The sequence below is a fragment of the Tursiops truncatus genome, chromosome 7 (assembly GCF_011762595.2).
Source record: "Tursiops truncatus isolate mTurTru1 chromosome 7, mTurTru1.mat.Y, whole genome shotgun sequence".
NCBI lineage: Eukaryota > Metazoa > Chordata > Mammalia > Artiodactyla > Delphinidae > Tursiops > Tursiops truncatus.
In genome coordinates, this window is record NC_047040.1 from 80,076,734 (window position 1) to 80,095,314 (window position 18,581).

The following is an 18,581-nucleotide window of genomic DNA, read 5'->3' on the forward strand; positions in this document are numbered from 1 at the left end:
TAGCTAGGTCACAGTACCCAGTGTTTGGTCAAACACCAGTCTAGACATTGGCATAAATTAATGCTTAGATGGGATTAATATTTAAGTTGGTAGACTTTGAGTAAAGCCCATAATGTGGGTGGGCCTCATTCAGTCAGTTGGAGGCCTTATAAGAAAAGCCTGAGGCTCCCCAGTGAAGAAGGAATTCTGCCTCCAAACTGACTTTGGACTTGAGCTGCAACACCAACTCTTCCCTGGGTGTCCAGCCTGACACCCTGTCCTGCAGATTTCAGACTTGGCAGGTTCAACAATCACATGAGCCAATTCCTTAAAATAACTTGAATGTATATTAGTAGTAGAACGTAGTAGTAGTTGATGGTGCATATACATATTATGTAATATTCTGAAGGTATTTAAGAATGAGTAAAATTATACTATATCTACTTGTTGGACTAGATGGCCATGATATATTTTTAGTGATAAGATCAAATTTCAGAGTAATCTGTTGAGGTAGATCCCATGTTTGTTTTTAAGCGCACACACACACACACACACACACACACACACACACAGAAAATACACCTCTTTGCATATGATTGAATAAACACAGAAATATCTAGAAATAAAGATGCAAGCAGTTAACATTAGTTAGCTCAATGTGGAACAAGCAGAGTTGAGAATATTAACTTTTCATTTATATATTTTTATTGTTTAACCTTAAAAATAATCAAGTATTATTTTCATAAAATAAAAAAAATTCAGTTAACAAAATGAACTCAAAGACCCCATTGGGCATCTAAGATCCTTTAACTGCATAGTCAATCACTAATTATATACACAATCTTTGATTATAATCTTTCTTTTTAATAATTAATCCTAAATCTAAAGATCTACTTTCAAGTGGGTCTACCAATCTTTGCTTCCCATCTGAGCCTGAAGGTAAATCTTTTGCTTGAAATTTCTCCAAAGCCTCTTTTTCTCCTATATCTCTATTTCTCAACTTGCACAAGAAAGAGTCAACAGGAAAAAGAAAAATGTGTTTATATTTTTGCCTGTCATTCTCTGACTACCTATTTTTATCTTTGTTTCTCTTGATAGTCCCCCAGGAAAATGTGTAGATGATTTTTTAAAATAAAACAAAATATAATAAGGTTTCAATGCCAGAATGTTATTTAAAATTTTTTGTTTGCTTTTATATTTTTTTAATGGTGTATAATAAACTTTCATCTCTTTTACTGATGCCTAATAGTTTGAGCTGGGTGTCACTTTACTTTGATAAAGTAACTATAATTGCCCTCAAAGGCATTATATCCCTTCCAATATACAAGATTAGTATAAATCTTATTAAAAACAAGATTACATGATTACACACACAAGAATAATACTGCTGGCTAATCCTCTCTATGACAACTGCTTTGAATTACTTTCAAAGAGTAGACATAAATAGTAAACCCATTCTTGTTGATTCATTAACACTTTCTCGCTAATTTTCCCTCTGAATTTGAAATTAGCATTAGGCAAAATAAGATCCACATCTAGCCATTTCTGATAAGCACATACTTTGATGTTTCTTTGGTTTTGAATTCTATGACTTAGACAAATAACTCAGGTATGAGGACGTTTCCTCTAATTTTATACACAGGTTGTATTCGAAGAATACCCCATTGTCAAGATATCTGTGACTGTTGACAAATGTTCCTCTTTTTTAGTCACCTTGCCTACACCAGATGCAGATCTCATTCGTGACTCCATCTCTGTGTGCTACTCCCAGAACTAGTTGTGGGTACTTACTTAGAGCTACTGCGATTTCATGTATAATCCATGTGCCCCCTTGAGATCTGGAAATTAGCTGCAGTAAACATGTTAAAGAGGCCAAACTACACATTGCTATAGTCTAAGTCCAGAACAGAGGCTCTTCTCATAGGACTCCCACAATATATTCAACTCACCAAGCCATTTTGGGCCCATAACACTAACAAGTGAATTCAAGGTCAACCTCACATTACCCTCTGAAATTACTTTTTCAAACTTCTTTACACTTTTCAAACTGCAAATCTGCTCATCTTTCTACTTCCTCCCTCAAAGTCACATCATTTCCAATTTACTGAGAATAGAAGCCACGAGACAGGAACTCCCTGTGCTCTCCATCCACAAACCTACATGTGCACATTTCTCCTTCTCCCTCTGATTAATAAAAGGCCAATTTTCTTTTAGCTAAACTCTAAATCCTCTCTCCTCAGAAATTTTGCACTATTAATCGTCCCTTCAAAACACTTTCCTTCCATTTTTCTCTATGAATCAGTCTCACGAAAAAGTAATATTTCTCAAGTATCTCCCATCTCAAAAAAAACAAAAAACAAAACGACACATTTAATCATGTCCCCATTTCCCACCTTTCCAACAGCAAGACATTTGTCATAATCAACATAAAAGTACTGAAAACATAAATACATAATTCAGGAACTCATCACAAAATGAACACCCATGACCTCACTACCCGGCTGAAGAACTGAACACTGCCAGCTCCCACGAGACCCTCTCCCAATTCATGCCCTTTCCCAACCATTACTCCCTTCCCTCTGCCCAAAGGTGACTACTATCATGGCTTAGAATACTGTAGTTTAGAGTTTTTATAAGTTGATCATATGAATACCCTTATTATTATTATTTCTCAACACTGTATTTTAAAAATGCATCCATATTGGTACAGTGATTCATTAATTTTTATTGCTTATAATTTTTCGTGGTATGAATAAGTTCAGTGATTTTTAACAAAATAAATAGTCATGTATCCACCACCACCCACAAGATATAGAACATTTCCAACACCCCAAAAAGCTTTCTCCTGTCCCTTTACAGCCAATTCCCTTCCCCACCCACAGACCTGGGCAACCATTAATCTGTTGTCATTATAATTTTGCCTTTTCTAGAATTTTACATAAATAAAATCATAGAGTATGTAGTCTTTTGTGTCTGTCTTATTTCACCTGGCATAATGCTCTTGAAATTCATCCATGCTGTAATGTGTGTTGGTGGTTTGCTCTTTTTTATCGCCAACTTGCATTTCATTGTAGGAATATATTTGTAATCTGTTTATCCATTGAGCAGTTCTTGGACATTATTCGCTGTAATTTTAATTTGCATTTTCCTTATTACTGACAGGGTTGTTTACTAGCCATTTATCTATCTTCTAAGTGCTTGTCCAACATTCCTGCCCATTATTCTATAGGTAGACTTTCTTATTCATTTGAAGGGATATAAGATCTTTGTTATTATTTTGATTGCCTTGCTTTTTCATTTCTTAATGGTATCTTTTGATGAATGGAAATGATCATTTTTATTGTAGTCAAAAATATTAATTATTTCCCTTTTGGTTGATATATTTTGTATCCTGTTTAAAAAAATCTTTCCGTATCCCAAGAACATTAAAATGTGTTCATTTACTATCCTATACAAGCTGCATTCATTTGTGTTTCATATTTAGATCTACAGTGAACCTGAAATTAATTTTTGTGTACAGTGTGAGATAGGGGTTAACTTTCTTTTTCCTTTCTATTTGTGTATTTGTTTGTAAAAAATATGTAGTTAAACTAATACCACTTTTTGAAAAGTCTATCCTTTTCCATCAACCTATGTGTCCTTGGTATGGTAAGGATTATTAATTTTTAAACATAAATAGATGCTAAATTTTATCAAATGCTATTTTTGGGTATCTATTGAAATGAATATATTATTTTTCTCCTCTATTGTGTTAATTTGGTGGATAACACTGATTGACTCTTGAATATTAAATCACCCTTGCATTACTGGAATAAGTCTAAATTGGTTGTGATATATTATGCGTTTTGTATGTTGCAGGATTTGGTTCATGAGTCTGACTGCCTTATTATTGTTCTTTTCTTTAATGTCCTTGTTAGGTTTTGGAATCAGGGTTATGTGACTTCACAGTGTAAGTTGGGAAGTCATTCCTTATCCATGGAAAATTTTGTGTAAGATTGATATTATTTGTTTCTTAAATATTTGGTAGAACTCACGAGCGACACCATCTAAGCCTAGAATTTCCTTTGGGGGAATAATTTTAATTATAAAATCAATAGATTTAATGGTTAACAACACAATTCAATTGGTTGTTTCTTGCCGAGTGAATTTTGGTTAAGTTTTTTTTTCCTAGAAATTTCTACATTTTATCTGATGTTTGCTCATAATATTCTCTCATGGTGGCTTTAATGTTTGTAGGATTTGTAGTGATGTCCCCCCTTTTTTATGTCTGCTATTGTTCATTTTTGCCTTCTCTCAATTTGTCTTCATCAATCTCATGAGGGATTTACAATTTTATAACCTTTTAAAAGAATAAATTTGTCAGTTCTCTCAACTGTAGGCTTGTTTTCTATTTTGTTAATTTCTTCTTTTATCTATTTTCCTCTTCATTTTGCTATCTTTGGATTAAATTTGCTGTTCTATTTCTATAGTCTTGCTCCAAACATTTGAGAGTGCTACATATTTAAAACTTGCAAGTCACAAATAGATGTTGATTGAAATATACTACCTAGAAAAAGTAAATTTTTAAAATCATAATATTTTAGAATGTTTGTAAATCCATGGTTTTTATATGACTGAAATTTAGTAAAATAAAAAAAATGCCTAAATTTAATTATCATTGCACACGTCTGGGCATTCTGTTTTGGAATGAGAGTGTTTGAATAGATAAAAAATAAAATCACGCCTAAATCATAATTATCATATATTTTCCAGGAAAATTATTTTTACTTCTTTTCAGCACAATCATTAATTACATTGATATAATTAAGAATTTTATGTAATTTTCTAATGACAAATTTAACCTTTTTATTGAAATATTATAGTTCTTAGATGGTTTTAAATTAATTTCAATTTGGAGAAATTTTACTCTACTGAGTCTAAGGCAACTGGATTGTCAATTGTCAAATTTAACCAAGAATTATATATATATATATATACACATACACACATATATATATAATCTTCAAGTACTGCAATGGAGTTAGATTTGATAGATTATTATTACTGCAAAAAATATTACAAAATATTGAATGTCCTAATGTAAATTATTATCACACAATTTACGAGAGCAAATTCAAGCTTCCTCAGTTTTTTGTCCTATCCAGGCCTTCACCAGATTGGATGATGCTCACCCACATTGGGGAAGGCCACCTGTTTTACTCAATCCACCAATTCGAACGTTAATCTCTTTCAGAAACACCCCCATAGACACACCCAGAAATAATGTTTAACTAGATATCTGGGCATCCCACAGCCCAGTCAAGTTGACACACAAAATTAACTATCATACCCTTATTGCACACATTCTTGTGGAACTGTCGCTCAAACACCCTGCCTTCACCATTCAAGAAATGGAAGCATTCTCTAAGCCAATTAGGCTTCCTACTTCGAATCTTTCAATCTTGGTCAGTCGGATGCAAATTGTATACAGGGAGCAGTGGAGAGTGGGGCTGATTCACCCAAGTAACGATATTTGGAAATGACTTTACAGTGATCAGTTCATCTTATTTACATGAATATTAACAGTGATTTACTCCATGTTTTCCTAATAATGGTTTGTGTTGCTTGAAATAAAAAACAAACCACCAAACAGTAACAACAGTACTTAGTTACAAATTAAGGATACTATTCAATTTATAATTTTCCTTTAAACTGTCAGACTACATCAAAGAAGAAGAATCAGTTTAATGATGATGTAAGGTTAAAACTCCTCTACCACATCTTAATCTCCTTTTCTAGCAAGAATGAAAAGGCGAGGCCTCAAGCTTAGGATTTAGGGCAAACAATAATATATGCTGCTAGAATTTAATGAAATTGTTATTATATTTTCTTCCATACTTCTGTCTATATTAGGTGTTAATGGTTTTCCATTTATGATATGTCACATAAAATTGCTTTAAAGAAACATAATTCAAATAAAAATATCAAATAAAAGATTGAGCAGTTTGAAAGGTGATATGGAAACAATCAAGAACATGTTTTGAGAATGACTGAAGTTTGGGAAACAGCCCAGTTGAAGGAATCTGGGCAGTGGCCAGTTCAGTGGTCAGTCTAACCCACTCTTGATCATACTCCCATGACCAACTCTCCCTTCTTCCCAAATTTCCCTTCAAAAAAATCTCAACTTCTTTTATTAATGCTTGTTGCCTTACTTTCGTAAGTTTCTTTCCTGATTATCTTCTTTGGAGTTCTCAGATTGACTTTGTCTAAGTTCTACATACATCAAAGGCTGACTCTGTACATAATAGAGCAGATTCTGCTATGGAATGGTTAAAACAGCAGGCCCTCCAAAAGTCATCCAAAAAAGCAAACGCTTCTAAGGCACTTTATTTTTAATGTATAAATTAGTCAGAGAAAAAATGATTTTAAGTGTCTTTTGTGTGCACAAGGCCACCCTGCCATGCCAGATGAATCCCATCATCCAGAAATAGCTTAGTTGCATCCCAGTCACTGTGAAACCCTCAAGCTCACTTTAAGACAGGCACTAGGCTTTGAATGCATAGAAACTTTTGAAATGCAAGTGACTGCAAGATCTATCTTTCCTAGTTAGAAAAAGCTCTTCTGAAAATGGCTGTTCTTTATACCCCCTGCATACAATTTCTCCACATTCCTTCCACTCCCTCCCCACTATTTTGCTATGTTTTTGTTGGATCTTAACCTCCTTATAGTTCTTCTGTTTTTCATTTGTGGTGATGAAATCAATAATTAGACTAGGATGTGAATCCAACTAAAGTTGTCTTCTTTTTAAACTTGAGAATAAAACCAACACTTTGTTTTCATTTCTATTCTTCAGCAGTCTTTAATTGCATTTCTCAGGGAAATTTTATCAGAGTGTTCAATACTGATAACGTTGCCAATCTTATTCTCAGAGTTGGGGTTTTTCATATGGGCTGTGCTTGGCACTGCACTCTGCCTGATTTGGATTTTATTTGATCACTTTGGCTTCAACTGACATTGGGAGGCAAAGAAAACCAGCAATCAGCCTGCCATGAATTTGCCATGGGACCACATACTGCTGCAGAAACAAACATATAAATGTGCTGAGGAAACACAAATTCACAGCAGGCAGATTACAGCATGGTCCCCATGCACTATAGGCTTCAGGAAAAGCGAAGCCTGAAGCACGAGCATAGAATGAGGAAGGTGTCAGAGAGGCCTATGTACATTCTTCCTGAGATAATCCTTTTAAAAGAGGAGAAGCCACTGCACTTCTGTCACTAAAGGAAGGAAGGCAGTGTGACAAGGTAAACACAGTACTGGGCTAGAAGTTATGAAGACTAGGTGTGAGACTAAGCCCTGCCATTGAATACTTTTGTGGTTTGGAATAAGGCAGGAAACATCCCTGAGCTTTAGTTTCCTTTTCTGCAAATGGGAATAAGAACGATGGCCATAAATAACCCTTAGCATATTGTGAAGACCAAATATAAAAATGCTTATGAAAACTGCCTTATGAAATATAAAACTTTACAAGACTATATAAAATGGTCTAATTAATCATTATCTTAAAGTTATTAATAATAATAATAAACAGTAAACACCTTGCTCCTGAGTTGGGCAAGCAGCAATTAGTATTCAAGCAGTATACGTATAAAGATAAATTTAAATGGCATCTAAATCTCACAGGAAATTTTTATGCTTTCATTTTCAAATAGGGTCTCTTCATGATGGATCATTCATTATTAGAGAGTTTCTCAGTGGAAAGAAAAAGATTATCCGTGGGAGAGATTGCAATGGAATAAGCTGATTTTAACATGCAAAATGGCTGTGTTTATGTATGTTTATAAAAATTCTTTAGTTCCTTCTCTAGATGTTCACTGAATATTCCTCTTCCCAGAAATCCATTTACTTTCTGCATTTTAATAATGCTGCTGTTTTCTGAACAGTTGTATAATACTGAGAGTATTAAGTACAAAATCAATAGAAGTATTTATGAAATCCAGACATGGCTACTAATAAAATGGGAGAATAAACAAGCAAGCTTAAAACAATAGGCTATATACTATTTGCCAAAGGGTCCTTGAACATTTAGCTCGTAGAGCAGGTAGAAACAGAACCAGACAATAAAAGAAAAACAAAACAAAACAAAATCATGTGTATAGAATAAACTTGGTTAGAGTGTTAGGAAACAGTCATGAGATAAACTACAACAACACACTACCAATTTTTTAAGTTACTTAAAAATTAAGTTAATGTTTAACTACTACAACATGGTGTGTGTGTGTGAAATGGTTCTATTCCATCATTAGTGAGGCATGAATTTTTGTTTTGTTTTTTATGTCAGTCGTATTAATATTATGGTCTGGCTAATTATAAAACACTAGGCAAATAAAAGAACAGATCTCCAAAACCACATGATTGTTCACAAGCAGTATTTGCTTCAACTGACTTTGTTTGATAATTTATACCACGTTTCTTTAGTTACCAATTCCATCTTGTTACAATCAAACCTTCTGTATCTCAGTGTTTTTAAAATACCCCTTGTAAATAGAATTTGGCTTAAAAAAACAAAAATCTAGTCAGGTAATTTTTGTCTTATAATTGGAGCATTTAATCCATTTACATTTAATATAATTACTGATGAATTTGTGCAGTTGTTTTTTTAAGTTTACACTTTGAAATAATTATAGATTCATAGGAAGTTGCAAAGATAGTACAGAAAGGATTCTTGTACACTTCATTCACTTTACATCTTATATAATTATAGTATAATATCCAAACCAGGAATTTGACATTGGTACAATGTGTGTACATAGAATGCAGTTTTATCACCTGTGCAAGTTTGTGTAACCACAGTCACAAACAAAACAGAACTATTCCATCACCACAAAGGTTTCCCTTTTGCTACTCCTTTATAGTCACAGCCACCCCCTAAGCTCACCAGCCCTAAACCATGTTAAACACTAATCTACTTTCCATCTTTACAAATTTTTCATTTTGAGAATGTTATATAAGTGGAATCATACAGTGTGTAACACTTCTGAGATCTTTTTCAACAAGCATAATGCCCTTGATTCATGCGAATTATTACATGTATCAAATAGTTTCTTCTTTTTTTAAATTAATTTATTAAAAAAAATTTTTTTTAAATTTTTGGCTGCATTGAGTCTTCGTTGCTGTGTGCAGGCTTTCTCTAGTTGCAGCGAGCAGGGGCTACACTTCATTGCGGTGCTCAGGCTTCTCATTGTGGTGGCTTCTCTTGTTGCGGAGCACAGGCTCTAGGCATGTGGGCTTCAGCAATTCTGGCACGTGGGCTCAGTAGTTGTGGCTCGCAGGCTCTAGAGCGCAGGCTCAATAGTTGTGGCCCATGGGCTTAGATGCTCCGCGGCATGTGGGATCTTCCCAGACCAGGGATCAAACCGGTGTCCCCTACATTGGCAGGCAGATTCTTAACCACTGTGCCACCAGGGAAGTCCCTCTTCTTTTTTATTGCTTAGTAGGACTCCATGGTATGGATGTACCAAGTCTGTTTAACCATTCACCTATTGAGGGATATTTTGGTTTTATCCAGTTTTTGACTATTACAAACGAAACTGCTATGAACAATCATGTGTAGATTTTTGTGTGAAAATATATTTTCATGTCTCTGGGAGAAATGCCCAGCAATGCAATTGACAACATGTATGGTAAATGTGTGTTTAATTGTTTAAAAAACTGCCAAACAGATTTTCAAAGTGGCTGTACCATATTACTTTCCAATGTATGAGATCCATTTCTCTACATACTTGCCAGCATTTGATACTGTCACTATTTTTTTATTTTTGCAATTCTAATACGTATGTAGTGATGTCTCATCTTGGTCTTTATTTTCATTTCCCTAATGTCCGGTCATGTTGAACATCTTTTCATGTGCTTATTTCCCATTCATGTATCCTCTTTGGTGAAAGGCCTCTTCATATCTTTTGCCCATTTTCTAATTGGATTGTTTTACTGTTGAGTTTTGAGAGTTCTTCTATATTCTAGATATGAGTTCTTTGTAAGACATATGGTTTGCAAATATTTCGTCCCAGTCAGTAGCTTGTCTTTTCATCCTCTTCATATGATATTTTGTACAGCAAAAGTTTTTAATTGTGATGCAGCTTATCAGTATTTTTTTTTATGGGTCTTGCTTTTGGTGTCATGTCTAAGAACTCTTTCCCCAAACTTTAGGTTCTGAATATTATATCCTATGATTTCTTCTATCAGCTTTATGATTTTATGTTTACATTTAAATCTGTAATCCATTTTTAGTTAATTTTTGCATGAGGTTTAGGTTCCTTTTTATTGGGGAGGCAGTGGATGTATATCCAATTGATTTAGCACCATTTGTTAAAAAAATTAGCCTTTGCCTATTGAATTGCTTTTGTACCTTTGTTGAACATCAATTGGCTATGTTTGTGTGGGTTCTGGGTTCTCTATTCTGTTTCATTGATCTAAATGTCTACCCTCTGCCAATACCACACAGTCTTGATTATTCTAGCTATATAGTAAAAGTCTTGAAATCAGGTAGACTGATTTCTCTCACTTTATTCTTTTTCAAAATCGTTTTAGCTATTCAGCTTTATCTTTCCATGTAAAGTTTAAATCTACTGTATTACTTGTTTCTTTCTATTTATCCCACCTGTTCTGTGTCTTTGTTTTGTTTTATGAAGTTATTTATTTGCTTCTTTCTTTTCTTCTTATTGGATTATTTTCTATTACTTTACCACCTCTCTCCATTAGCTTGGAATTTATATGCTTTTTTATTATTTTTTCAGCGCTTACCCTAGAGACATAAAATAAATTAATTGGTACTTTACCCTCTTCCTAGACAATGGAAGACTCTTAAAACACTTTATTTCATTCTTCCAATTTAGATGACATTGTTATAATTTATTTTAATCCTCTCTCTATATATTAAATGACATAAAATTTTATTATTATTTTAAACAGATAACACTAATTTATTGAATGATATACTTACCATTTTTGTTTCTCTTGGGAGCATCTCTGAGCTTCCACATGGAGTCATTTTTCTTCCACCTAAAGAAGAATATTCACTTTTATTGCTTTCATTGTGGGTCTGATGGTGAAAAAGTATCTTACTTTTGTTTAACTGAAAATGTTTTTACTTCACTTTCATTTTCTAAGTATATTTTCCACAAGGGATTGATTTATTGGTTGATAGTTATTTTTTTGCAATCAGGTATCAAGATTTTGATGATTCTGTTGTCAGCTCTCAGCATTATTGTTGATCCTTTACATTTACCTTGCCTTCTCACCACCACCAACAAGAATCCTGCCTTCACTTGATTTCAATTTTGTTTGCCTTTTTTATTCAACAGTTTTACTACCATGTATCTAGATATTCCTTCTTTTTATTTATGCTGCCCAGGATTTTCAGGGCTTTGTGATGTGTCTTTCATCAGTTTTCAAAAGTTCTCAGCTATTCTCTTTTAAAATAATGCTCTTGCCCTGTTTTCTCTCTCTTCTTTTGAGATTTCAATTACATATTTTTCACTTTCTTATTGTGTCTTCTCTTATGCTCTTTTCTGCATATTCCATTCCTTTAGTCACTCCATGACTCATTCTGTATAATTTATTCTGACCTATATTCCATCTCACCAATTCTTCCTTTAGTTGCATCTAATCTGCAACTAAACCCAACCATTGAGCTCTTATTTTGGGTTACTGTACTTTGAAACTTAGAACTTCAATATGATTACTTTTTAAAGTTTCTATTTTTTCCTGTCAGAATTCTCAGTCTTGTCTCTTTTTTCCTTGAACAATAAAAATGTTAGTTATTTTAATGGTCTATGATAACACCAATATCTGGAACACTGAAGATCTATTTCTATTGTCTTGTATTTCCATTCATTCCTATTCATGTTTGTTATCTTGTCTCTGCATGTGCATGGATATTTTTTAACTATGTGCCAGATATTTTATTTGTAATATTGTTTGTATAAGTAAATTAAGGACTAGGATGGTGTTCTATCAGAAAATATTTGTATTCATTTCTGTCAGTTGCCTGTTTGCACCATAATTCTGGGATCACCTCAGTTCAATTATAGTGGTTAAAAGGGATCCTAAAATGAGCTGCAGTTCCTTTGAGAACCTGTTCACTTTTGTTTGTTTGTTTACTTTTAATTTACCCTTTCTCCTAGGGTGCAACCCTTTGGGGCTCCAAACACAAGTAAAGTAAGATCCATCAGGCTTTGCCCCTCGACAGAACTTGGATTCTTTGTACTTTTAGCCCTTTAAACCTGTCACATGTGCTGTTCAGCCTCTTACCTGTCCATCTGAACCATCAAAAGTGGCCATGAACACTGGTCTCTATTCTCCATACATTCTTGTTCTCACCTATTTTTAACCACTTTACCCAGTAGGCTCATTGTCTACCTCACTTCTAGAACTTCTAAGGTGCTGACCCCTCCCTCTGCACCAATTATCATTCACACTGTCCTCTCTATGCTGCTGATGGATGCTAAGGGGTGGGGGGTGTCTCGACTTCTCTTGCCTCATATTTCTATGAGGAACTTCCTACTCCTTTTCCCTTGGCCTCTCTCTCCTCATTCCTTTCCCACACTTCCCTCTGGGAGGATGAGTGAGTCAGTGTGATGTGAGTTTGGGAGAAGCCTCTTGTGGGCTGTGCTCCCTTACCAAGCTGGTTGCCTGTACAGAGAGGGCATTGTATTTTGCTCTCAACCATGTGGGCTGTTCCCATCCCTGCAAAAGGAATTCCAGCAGATTTGAGTGCTAGATTAAATCCATTATGGAGAATAAAGAAAATATTAAATGTCCATTTGGCCACATAGTAAATTGTATTCTCTGATGCAACTTTTATACATAAAAAACCACTATTCTGGTCTCTTTTTGTTTGGCTTCTGTCTTCTTTTTCAATAAGTTCCAAGCTCAGGAGGAAAAAAAAAAGGAGTGTTATTTATTGATTCCCTTAAAAGCCTCCAAATGGCTATTCACCAAAAATCTCTCTTATAACTCATTGTACGGTGGAAGATCTTCATCCTAATTTTCACCAGTGTGTGTCATCACCCCAGGGTCATGCCTGCAGTTTGAAGCAATAGTACTGATACATCCAGCCATATACTTTTTTTTCCCCATTGCCATATTCTGTTCACAGTATGAGATTAATCACATGTTTAGAGTCACAGCAAACTGAAAATAACAAATGTGAAGGTATTTCCCCAAAGACACGAGACATAGCATCATAAAATGGAACAAAAGCAACTGGCAACCCGTGTGTTCTACCCACAGCTATAATATCAAAGTTTACCTTCTCTGAACAAAGTAACCAAATTATTAACTACAGTTTACTTTTTTACAGTATGTGGGTTTTTTAAAATAAAATATTACATAGCCACCAATGAGACCTGATGTCATCTAAGCCAAGGGAACTGTTTCCCCAACCCAGCTAGAACAAAAGAGCCTGAACAATATGAACAGTAGTGCAGACTTGGTCCTTAAACCCACAAACTGTGTTTATATAGACAAAACCATAGATAAAACTCCTTTTATATTAAAACTTTTCCATGAGCTTTAATTTTCCTTTTTTTTTTTTCTTTTTAGAGAACTTCTGCTTATTTGCAACTATTTCTGGGCCACAGCCGTATTCCAACAGAGCACTTTGGCAACAGCCTCTGTTGTGGTCAACAACTCCATGTGCAGCTGGGGTTTCTTAAAAGAAGTGAGTAGCATTTGCCTTATAATGCTCCAGCAACAAAACAAGGAAAACTTCCATGGGAATCAGATGGTCACGGAGCTTCCCCCATCTCTCTCCTTCCCTTACTTCATGCGATCAGGGGGGTCAAAGCCACTGGTGCACATTTCAGCAAGTATGTCACTCACAGCACAGCTAATACATAGATACAATCCTAACCACTAGGCTCTGAAACAGATCGTGGGAAACTTCATTGACTAAAGTGATTGCAGGATTAATAAACTGAGTGTTTCAAGTTGGAAGTCTTGTTACAGGTTAAGACTGTATCCCCCTGAAGTAGAGACATGACTCAGGATGGGCATCTACTTGTATGTGTATTTGGTGGGGAGTGGTTCAGCTACAGAATTTGCCCAAAGACCACAAAGCCATGGAATAAATAAACAAATATCTATCTTTGCCTTAACTATAGCCACCAAAACAAAGCAAAACCAAACAACAACCAAAAAAGAAAACATAGTTTTTTGGCAAAGCAGTAATTTCTGAATTAGGAGTCAGAAGTAAGTAAGAAGACAGAAGTCATGAGACTTACAAGGTAAAAGTCACAACTAGCATCTTAAAATGTGGGAGTCTTGTCTGACTAATCCAAGTTGAACAAAGTCACAATAAGAAATCAACCTAAATATCAAAAAAAAAAAAATGCTGAGTTACAAAAAACAAGATTGTGAAAATGTAGATGACAGACTAAAATTTAACCTAATATCTCAAGATTTTGCCATCTTCTAATAAACTTCAAACACCAAAACAACCAAGGAAACTTCATTGAGTCACGATAAGTTTAAATAATTATCATGTTGGAATCAGAGAGATGGAAAAGCCTATGAGAAATGTCTTGAAGCTAAAAAAACAGGCCATAGGCTTTTTGTTTCTTCTTTAAAAAACTAATCTTTTATTAATGATATTTTAATGTGAACCTAAAAAATTTTCTTGCAGGGTCAACCTCTTATTGCAAACATCTGCCTTCACTTTGAGGAACTTGGTGACATTACCACCACTAGTGTACTCCAATGAAGGTCAAACACTTCTACTTTTGATGAGCAACATTTTTCAAAACTCACATTAGGCAAAAGGGCATTTCTCACAAGAAAAACATGCTGTTAGCTTTGACAAAGGGCTGTTTGTGAGGTTGCCTCCTGTTTGAATTGCCCCATAGTAAGACAGATGCTGGAAAGGGAAGTTCAAGAATCGTTCGAATCCAGATCCACTTTTGGTTACTTCCTCTGCTTGCTTCCAACACAGCTGCAGAGAATAAAACAAAAAGAGGAAATGGGGACACCCAGACTGAATATTATTGCCTTCAGCAAAAGCCTTTAGAAAACCCTCTCAGGAACCTGTGACATCACAGAGATGTGTCATCTTCCATATAGAACTTTGCCCCAAAAGCAGCATTTATGCAATTTCTTTAATGCAGACAATTGCTGAAATACAGTTAGCATACAAGGCAATAACTTAAGAAAAAGGCAACACTTAGGCAAAGTCTTTCCAGGAATTAAAATGTTGTTGTTGTTGTTTTTTCATTGATTTATTTTTGGTTGCGTTGGGTCTTCGTTGCTGCTAACAGGCTTTCTCTAGTTGTGGAGAGCGGCGGGCTACTCTTCTTTGTGGTGCGCGGGCTTCCTATTGCGGTGCTGGACCAGGGATCGAACCCGTGTCCCCTGCACTGGCAGGCAGATTCTTAACCACTGTGCCACCAGGGAAGTCTCTAAAATGTTGTTATTAACTCAAACAATTTTTCTTTTAACCAACCAAATAAACAATGGCAAGATATGGTAAACTTTGCCCCAGAGAAAGAGACTCACAGTAAAACTCCGGACTGAATGTCAGAGGCTTGGTGCTTTAACTCTTCAGTAAGACTGTGGGTAATCTTCCTAAACTTACTTCATTCCTCTGAATCTTGGTATCCTGATTTTAAAAAAGGGGGGGGGGGGGGTTGGACTTGATGATACTTATTGTTTCTAGGCATCTGTGACTGATGTCTCATGAACACATAGAAATAATATACTTAGATGTAACTCATTATTGCTACCAATGCCCAACTAATACTCCCTCTTTCTCCAGTAATTCTTCAATTTAGAATGGACCAATTACCCTGTTTCCATAGCTAGAAACCTGTCAGCCATCCTCTCCTATTCTATTTTTCATAATACAGTCTTCCCTTAAGTTTTTCAGTATCATTTCGCTACATATTTTTATTTGGTGAAAACTTAGTCCTGTAAGTTTAATATCTAAATCTCTTGTTGAACTATCTATTTTTATCAACCTTCTCAGTCAAATCCTTAGCTCAGATCTGTCCGCTCTTATTCAAGCTCTGGCAAGAGTCTTCTAGCTGGTCTTCAGCCATTATGTCGCACTATATTGCATCCCCTTACTACCTAGCTTTTTCAAAACCACTTGAGTTTCTTCTTAAAAGGTGCATACTATATATTCTCTCCTACTTAAAGCCCTTCAGTTATTCCTCACTGGACACAGAATAAAGTCAAAGCACATTATGCAAAGTCTTTCAGCACCATTTCCCACAAACACTCCACCCACACTGCAAAAACTCCTGATTTTCAATAATCTCCTGAATACTTTGAAACGTCTGTATATAGTGTCCTAAAGGCCTTGTTGATATAAATCTGTCCCTCAAGATTCAGCTGAAACATCAGCTCTTGGGCTTTTACTGCTAGTTTGCCCCTCTTTCCTGCAGAATTCATTCCTGGTATTTGCTTCTACAGGGAGGAAGTTAAGCAGCGCAAAGAGACATAAGGGTTAGACATGTCTTCCTCTCTCTCTACACTAACAAAATTGAACTCCTCTCAAGAAGAAGAAGTAGAAAAAGAAGCCACCATCCAGAAACAATGGTGAGTTGACAACTACAATCCCTTAACTTGTTCAAATACTCCATGGATATATGGAAAGATACATTTAGTTTATCTCCTATTATCAAGAAAGAAATATTATAACTTCATAGTTGAATATCACTCTGAATATGACAGTACCTAGACAACCATGCTTTGAGGCCTAGAAAAATTAGTATAATTTATAAGTGCAGAGTGCTAAGGAAACAATCACACTCTTGAAACTGTGTCCCCGGGGGTGTTACTGCTATGGTTGTAATTAGTCTCAGGGAGATGATAAGATATTGAATATCTAGAAACTATAGAAAGGATACTCCTAAGAGACAAGAAAAATGGTGCAGAGGTTGCTGCGAGACCATGAGAAAGTTAAACTTTCCTGGGTCTCAACTTTCTGTCCTGAAAATGTGAGGAACCCAATTAGAAGATGAATAATGACATGGTGACCTCTCCTCCAATCTGCAGAAAAGTTTGCAGCAGTGGTTCCAGAACTAAGTGTGCACTTCTATAGGACAAAGGTTTAGTTAGGGTGGCCATACTTCAGTTGCCTAGTTTGCTTAGGACAGTACTAGGTTATGCAAGCTGTCTTAATATAATTATTTTAAAAATGCCTCCTTATACTTTTTAGAATGTCCCATTTTAGGTGATAAATTATATAATAACTGTAGTATGGGTTTTAATTTTTTCCCTGAAAATCATTAGGAATTACATACATGTCTGGCTTTTGCTAAATTCACTGATTAGGGAAAAGATTGGGAGTTGGGAGTTGGACTGGAAAACTTTTAAAATCTCCTAAAAAACATGTTTCCTTTTTGTGATTTTCAATCTTTTAGCATAAATCAAAGATTCATATAGTCTTTTAAAAATATTTTCCAGGTTTTATTTACTTTGGTTTAAGTTTACAGAATTCCAGTGGGACTCTATTTATTTTTGCAAAGAATATTCTTTTTGTACTCCTCCATTGAAAGCTTCCTTGTTTAGGGAACTCAGCAAAATATATATATCATTTTACCATGTGTAGGGTTGATAGCATTTAATTAGGAAAACCAGGAGTACCAGAGGACATTTTCAAAGCAGCACCTCAGGTAAGAGACCCCCTCCCCACCTCTGCTGCAACTAATGGTTCTGCAACTCATTTTATGCTCATTGCATTACAGAATTTCCCCTAGAGAATACAAAATTCAAATCAGATGAACAGATGCTCACAAATGAAGGTACTCCATGTACAAACCTACAGCAATCATGAAGTGGCAGGTAGAGAGGAAACAAAGGAAGAAACACACAAGAAACTTAGAAACCATTAATTTCTTGTCTCTCTTTTCCCTTATCTCTTCTCATCTCCATGGTCCTCTCCCCTCCCTTCTGCCATTATTACTGCCCACCATTACACGATTTTTCCTATAACCTCTCAGTTGCCATAGACAGAGAGCTCTGCTTTCTGGCAGACAGTCACAATTGAGTTAGTGAGGGAAATATGTTTTCAGATGCCAGAAGTCAATCTCTTTCTCTCTTCCTCTCTTCACAATCATGGAACTTGCTCTCAGTGGTCTGATTGAGAAATAGAGCTCATAAATACTGAACATTGCTTTTTTAGGCTATGGTTCAGCAAACAGACAAACTGGCTTTATCCTGGACAGAAATGTTTCTGTAACAACACTGGTCCCCAGTTCCTTCCCCTTCAGACGTTTTTCTCTCCAGATCACAGGCTTTGACCCAGGCTTGTTAGCCAAGGGTCATTCAGGCTCATCTTCACTCAAATCCGAGGTCCCAACCACTGCTTCCCAATCTTGACCCCAATCAAAACATGCCCATCTGCTTCTGCATCCCAACCAAGCATCTAATTTCCACCCAGGGAATAGAAAATAAGCTATCCACGCTGATGTGCCTGATAAGGACATACATTCATATCCTGTTATCTACATTTATATATCTATTTTAAAAAAACCTTCCTTTCACGGGAGTTAGTCCTTCTTACGTGAAAAATATTGCAGAGATCTCAAGCAACAGTGCCTCTGAAAATCTTCTGCCTCTCTGTA

General features: G+C 35.5%; 1 long non-coding RNA gene across 1 annotated transcript in view; it reads left to right on the forward strand.

Moving 5' to 3' along the window:
• Positions 1–17,053, forward strand: part of LOC141279197 (uncharacterized) — a 37,633-nt gene extending 20,580 nt beyond the window's left edge. The window contains exons 2-3 of the long non-coding RNA XR_012333123.1: positions 13,561–13,678; positions 16,426–17,053. This is a non-coding gene — a long non-coding RNA (uncharacterized lncRNA). The remainder of the gene's footprint in view (positions 1–13,560; positions 13,679–16,425) is intronic.
• Positions 17,054–18,581: the final 1,528 nt, after the last annotated feature.